This window comes from Trichomycterus rosablanca, chromosome 2, assembly GCF_030014385.1.
Source record: "Trichomycterus rosablanca isolate fTriRos1 chromosome 2, fTriRos1.hap1, whole genome shotgun sequence".
Taxonomy (NCBI): Eukaryota; Metazoa; Chordata; class Actinopteri; order Siluriformes; family Trichomycteridae; genus Trichomycterus; species Trichomycterus rosablanca.
This window is the reverse complement of record NC_085989.1, coordinates 33,748,219-33,755,422: the sequence shown is the minus strand read 5'-3', so window position 1 is coordinate 33,755,422 and position 7,204 is coordinate 33,748,219.

Here is a 7,204-nt window from a genome sequence, read left to right as displayed (position 1 = left end):
ATTTGTGTCCTTTCTGTAAAACAGAATGAATAAAATGGGATTAAGCTTAGGGCTATGTGCAGGCCTTCATAATCATCAAACTATGTTTTTATGGACCTTGCTGTGTGTGGTGAAACCAAAAATGCCTTTCCAAAACTGTTGCCACAAATATATGCATATAATTGATTTTATATAATTGATTTTATACCTGTTAGGAATGGGTCTGGTTAAATATCTGGTATTTACTGAACTCAGTCCCTCTTACTGTGTGTGTGTTTTTAAAGAAACATGAAAGGAAGGGGAGCGTATTCATTTGGATTTTTATGGAGATTTTTTTAATTATTAGTATAATATAATATCATATGATTTGGGTAGCACTGTCACCTCACAACAAGAAGATCCTGGGTATGATTTCCCGGTAAATTGGACCCTGAACTGAATAAAGTGGTGGTTAAATCATTTAAAATTATATTTTCATGAATTTCATGCCTTTTTAATTTGAATGATCAGTTTTTATTCTCGTGCATTTAGCTTGGAGCTACTAAGGAGTAAGTTAAGCACCGCTTAGACTACAGCGCAGTCTAACCACATGAACTACAGCTCTGTCATCCAACACTTAGAGCCTCCCTCTTTCTCCTCCTTCTTTCTCCTCCCACTCTTCAGCTCTGGTGTTCCTCCTCTCCACAGCCTGAAAGTGCTGATAGTACTACGATCCTGCAGCTGACTGCACATGCAGAGACAGCACATTCCATACCCTTACTACTTCACACGCTTGTGCCCCAGATTCACTCTGATTGGTGAGAGAGCGTAAGCCACGGGGTTTGGAAACAGCCAGTAAGAAGCGAGCTGTGTGAAGCAGGGAGGCACTATATTAAATCCTTAGAGGTTGGAACCAGAGTAAACATGATATTATGCAGAACATAAAGAGCAGATTTAAAATATAAACACATTTAAATTAAATTAAAAAGATGTAACAAAGTCAATTTTGATCTTACACTGTGTAACAGAACATACACTCTATGGCCAAAAATATGTAGACGCTGCTCCTGTTGAGTTCAGGTGCTTCAGCCACAACAATTGCGAACATTAAAAATTATGGTGTATGTGTATGTGAGTTGCTTTCTCAGTTTCATTGTTTTCTCACTTTTATTTACATGTGCTTACTGGTGCCTGTTTTGTAAACCCTATGTTCTTGCTAAATAGAGAAAACAGGAATGCCATCCCTACACACAATTAAAAGCAACAAAAGTGCTTTTGGAAAGCAAGTAAGAACTAATAAATGGCTTCATATGGTATTCATTAGCGTTTTAATGCTTATCATGAAATCCTGATTGACTTTGCATGTTGGAAAACCCCATCTCTGTGGGTGTGTTCGAAAACCTAGTGAGCTGCCTTGCTGTCTTACTGCCTGCATAGGCAGCTGCCTAAGTAGAGAGGATTCTAATAAGTCATTGACTTATAAGTCAGGTTATTCGAACGCGCTACATAGACAGCGACTCCATCGAGTTTTGCTTACTAAGCTAACACATTTAGCATCATGCCTTTCAAACCAATGGGATGGGGTGGCACTAGGGTTGCCAACCGTCCCGTAAAATACGGAATCGTTCCGTATTTGGAAACTAAACGTCGCGTTCCGTATTGAACAGATACGGGACGCGCTTTGTTCCGTATTTTTATCAATGGGAAATAAACGCTGCAGATTAGATTGTTCAATACTAGAGCTGGGCGGTTCCTGAATCACCCGGGTTAATGATTCGAATCTTTGTACTGAATCAGGAATCACGAGTCCGAAATCTCAATTAACCCGGATCCTACGAGTCCTCTGACTGGCTGCTGCCAAGTATACAAGGCGAGTGAGCCGACTCACTGGAAAGACCTCTGACTCAGATGATTTGGCTGAACCGACTTCACTCCAGTCTGTGAATCTAAGTAATAAATTAAATATTCCAATAAACAAGCGGTTAAACACACTGTATTATCAGTAGTAGTGGAAGAGATTAGTAATGCAGCATATTTTCTTGTAAGCAAAAGAACAAAATTAGAAAAAAATTATTATTAAAATGCAAATGCTTACAGGCTACTTTAGTACTGTACCACTTAAGGAGTATCATAGCCACCATGGTAATTTTAAACCCTTGACCCATTAATATACCCATCTGATTGGTAGGTGATTCAACCCCCCCTCCCACATAGTCAAGATTTCACTTAAAAAAAAGTGTCAACTTGTCACTGATAAGAGAAGTGTGAGGTGCCAAGATAATTAAGAGAGAAGGATTTATTTACAGAAGATGAGTGCATGGAAGACGTAATATTTGGATGCATTTTAATGCAATAAATCAGTCGCAATCAGAATGTCAGTACAAGTGACTCAACTGACTCAAGTGACCCAAGTAAACCGGATCACATTACTGAGTGACTCAGATTAACCCGAGTCCATAAAATCAACCGAATTTACCACCACTATAAATACTCCGCTGTTTGAGTAGCGCAGTGGGCAGCGCGCATTGCGCACGCTCTTCTGCCTTAGGTTCCGGCGTAGGGCGAAACTAAAGTAACACAAGCAGGGCCGGTGCAACCTTAACCCCGCCCCCCCCCCCCCCCCCAGCTCAGGTAAACACCTGGCATCTCACCCCCCCCCCATGCCTTCCGCCAACCCGCCCACCCAGGGTGTTCCTTATTTCCAGTTCTGAAAGTTGGCAACCCTAGGTGGCACAGCGCACTACCATGTCAACTAACATCTCCCTCCGTGTACCGAAAATGGTTAAATTTGCTGACAAGCCCGAATGCTGTCTATGTAGAGAGCTCCCTAGCTTTTCGAACACACTTATGTCCCCTTCCCTTCTCCTGGCATTTCCAAATAAGTATTTGCACATTAGCACATGATTTGGTCTTATATTTTGTAGTGCAATAGCACTTGGTAGATATCTTGCCCTTTATCCTTTAGCCCTTATCTCACTTGCAGCGTGAAAACACCCTGCCCCAGCCTGGTTCTGCTTGAGTTCGAACACTCTGCAGTGGTGTGCTAGCATGTTAGACCACTGTGCCCACTGAGCACCTGACTATTGCAGTTTTGCAGTCTTGCTTTTTCCTCTTCATGATAGTTTATACATTTTTAATAGGAGACAGATTTGGACTGCAAGCAGGCCAGTCAAGCACACGCATTCTGTGTAGCAAGTGCAAAATTATGCCTGGCATTGTTTTGCAGAAATAACCATTTAGGTCTGCCAAAACATTTAAAGCCATTTCTTTGTATTTTTGTTAAATTAAGTTAAATTAAGGTTTAGATTTACATCATATAAACTTAAAAGTTAGTTTCTGAAACTACCCAATCAATTGATTACATTTTAGTCAAGTTAAAACAATTTCTATGTCGATCTATGTTTATATAAAAATAATATTAGCAACACAATTAGCGGCTAATGTGATTGGATAATGCTAAAACTGTAGCTATAAGCTTTAGCTCCAGTTTAAAAATTCATCAGCACCTATTTCTGTGCTGTGTGACTCTATCTGCTGGTTTGAATATGTACTGCAGGCATGGCACTTAAATGTTTGGCAAAAAGTATGTGGACACAGTTATTGCTAAAAGGTGGATAAAATGTTCAGTTATTTAAAATAAATTGTATGCTTTTTTTGAAAGACTTCTCAAAAGAGACTGTTGTGTTTACAAAGAGGGTCCAACTTCATATACAGATCATGTGACTTGATGCCGTTAGACTTCTTTCTTTGGGGTTATCTTAAGGATAAAGTGTACACCAGCAAAACACAATCCATTGAGGACCTCAAAGAAGAAATTCGACACAACATTGCTGAAATTTCTCAGCAATTATGTCAACATGTCATGGAAAATTTCATCAAAAGAGTCATTTGTCAGATGTTTTGTTTCATACTTAACCTCCATGTCTTTACTTTCAAATAACGCAAAAACATTATTAATGTTCAAATAAAAAATGTGTTTTATTAAAAAATTTAAATGTCAGTTCATTTAGTCTTGAGTTGCCATGGTGATGGTGGACGCTGGCGCATTTGGCTGCCGCTACCGTTACCGTATTTTACCGTATTTTATTGTATTTTTATCGTTTTTCGTTTTCATCTTTTTACACACCTTGTGGATCTATTTCTTTTATGTTACTTTTGATACTTTTATTTGTGCTTTTGATACTTTTTGTTCTTTCTACTGTACATCGCGTCTGCGGCCGGTGGTGAACGGTGGATGAGTTTTCCTGGGATCGGCACAATGTTGAACTATTCCGTTGACCAGCTGAGGAAGTTCAACAACTGCACTACTCCATCGTGTATTTCAGTCATCAAACAGCTTGGACTCCTTCGCCGGCCTCGTTATATTCACAGGGGCTCCCGGAGAAAGCTTGTTTATCTTCGAAACGGTAACGCTATTCCATCCTTCTGGTCAGCCGTGCGCACTGTCGCTCCGCAAACACGTCATCAGAGCGCTGCTGCCTTGCACACCAGTAGCGGTGTAGTCTCCATGACAACGCTGTCCACGGAGTGGGATGGGAAACGCGGAGTGGACTTAGCAAATCTCCGTTCTCTTCCTCGTTCCTCACAGCCAACTACACAACAATACCACTTGAAAATGGCATTGCTTAATGTTCGTTCACTCAACACAAAAAGTACTGTACTTAGTGAATTTATATCTGACAGTGAACTAGACTTTTTCTGTCTCACTGAAACTTGGCATAAACCCTTGGATTATTTTACGTTAAATCAGACCACGCCAATGGGATACTCGTATATTGATGAACCTCGTATGGAAGGGCGAGGTGGTGGTGTTGCTGCAGTCTATAGGGATGATATTAAAATAACCACTTTGTCTTTTCCTGCTGCTCTTTCTTTTGAACACCTGGCTTTCAAGTTGTCAGGGCCTACTCCTCTGGTCACTGCTGTAGTTTATCGTCCGCCAAAGCCAAACGCTTCCTTTCTCTCTGACTTTTCAGATTTTTTAACCCAGCTTAGTGCCCTCTCATCCTCTGTACTGCTTATGGGTGATTTTAACATCCATATTGATGACAACAACTGTAAATTTGCCAGGGAATTTTTGGAATTGTTACAGTGTTTTAATTTCACACAACATATACATTTTCCAACTCATAAAAAAGGTCATACTCTTGACCTTGTCTGCTCTACTGGTGTCCTAGTTCATCAGCCGTCCAGCCATGACCTTACTGTCTCTGATCATTTGACAATCATCATGGACATTGAGGTCACTAGGCCCATCACTAGAGCTAAACGTAAAATATCCTTCAGGAATCTTCAATATATCTCTCCCTCTCCCTTCTCAGATTCTCTTGTTAAAAAGATGTCTGTCTGTCCTGTACTGTCTAGTAATTCATCTGACCTTGTCGATTACTATAATGACATACTCGCCTCATGTCTTGATGAGCTGGCTCCTTTGAGAACCAAATTTGTTTCATTTAGTCATTCTGCACCATGGTACACAATTGAGCTTCACCAAATGAAATCCCGTAAACGCCAGCTTGAAAGACTTTATAAGAAAACCGGTCTAACAGTACATTATCAGATTTATTCTGATTATCTTCAACATTACAAAGACGCTCTTACGGCAGCCCGATCCACTTACTATTCCGAACTCATACATGCTGGATCAACAAATCCTAAGACTCTCTTTTCCACAATAAATAAACTTCTCAAACCAGTTGACAATACTACCAATTCCTTTACAGTTGACAAGTGTAACTCTTACCTCTCATTTTTTCAAACAAAAGTTGAGAATATCCACAATTTTCTGACAGTTTCCCCTGTCATCTCTGTTTCTCCGCCTATCTCACCTCAATTTATTACCCAGCCTCTGTCTCAGTTCTCACCTGTGTCTCATTTGGACCTATCTGAGATCTTAACAGGGATGCGAAGCTCCACTTGTGTTTTGGATCCTGCTCCATCAAAACTTGTTAAGGGTTGTTTTCCAGTTATCTCATCACTTATCACAGAGATAATCAATTCCTCTCTTAGTTCTGGCTCAGTCCCTCAATCACTCAAATTGGCTGCTGTTACTCCCATACTTAAAAAACCTGGACTTGACTCTAACATTATGAGTAACTTTCGGCCCATTTCCAATCTTCCATTTCTGTCGAAAATACTGGAACGTGTTGTTGCCTCACAGCTCAAAGATCACCTAAATTCCAATAATCTATTTGAATCATTTCAGTCTGGTTTCCGCCCCCAGCACAGCACTGAGTCAGCCCTCCTCAAAGTCACAAATGACCTTCTTCTTTCCTCAGACTCTGGACAAATTAATATTCTCGTCCTCCTTGATCTTACTGCAGCTTTTGACACCATTAATCACTCCATTCTTCTGTCCCGCCTTGAATCCTCTGTCAACATCACTGGTACTGCCCTTTTGTGGTTAAGGTCATATCTCGTAAACAGACAACAGTTTGTTAATATCAACAATTGTAGTTCTGCCATTGCTCCACTGTCCCAAGGCGTTCCCCAAGGCTCAGTGTTAGGTCCCCTTTTGTTTATTCTTTATATGCTCCCCCTTGGTGACATCATACGTCGGCATGGTTTACATTTCCACTGCTATGCTGATGATATTCAGCTTTACATCTCCTCCAAATCCATTAATACTGAACTTCACTCCACTCTGACAAATTGCATCACTGAAATGAAATTGTGGATGAAAGCTAATTTCCTCAAATTAAACTGTGAAAAATCAGATATGATCATCGTAGGTCCTACAACCCTGGCAAAAACCACAAAAAATTTTCAAATTACCATTGATAATGACACTTTGTCTCCGTCTTCTAACATCCGAAATCTTGGTGTAATTTTTGATAGCAACCTCTCTTTTGACCGCCATGTAAATCACATCACCAAAACTGCTTTCTTTCATCTAAAAAACATAGCACGTCTACGTCCATCACTCTCCTTTTCTGCCGCCGAAACCTTGATTCATGCTTTTATTACATCCAGAATTGATTATTGCAATAGCATCCTTTATGGTACATCTAACAAAATCCTAAAAAAACTTCAGTATATCCAGAATTCAGCTGCTCGCCTCCTTACTCATACTCGCTCCCGTGATCATATTACACCTGTTCTACAAAAACTTCATTGGCTTCCCGTTGCTCAACGCATTCAATTCAAAATTCTTCTATTCACTCACAAAGCTCTCCATAATCAGGCCCCATCCTACCTCACCGACCTGCTCCATCAGCACATTCCCTCCCGTAGCCTTCGCTCTTCT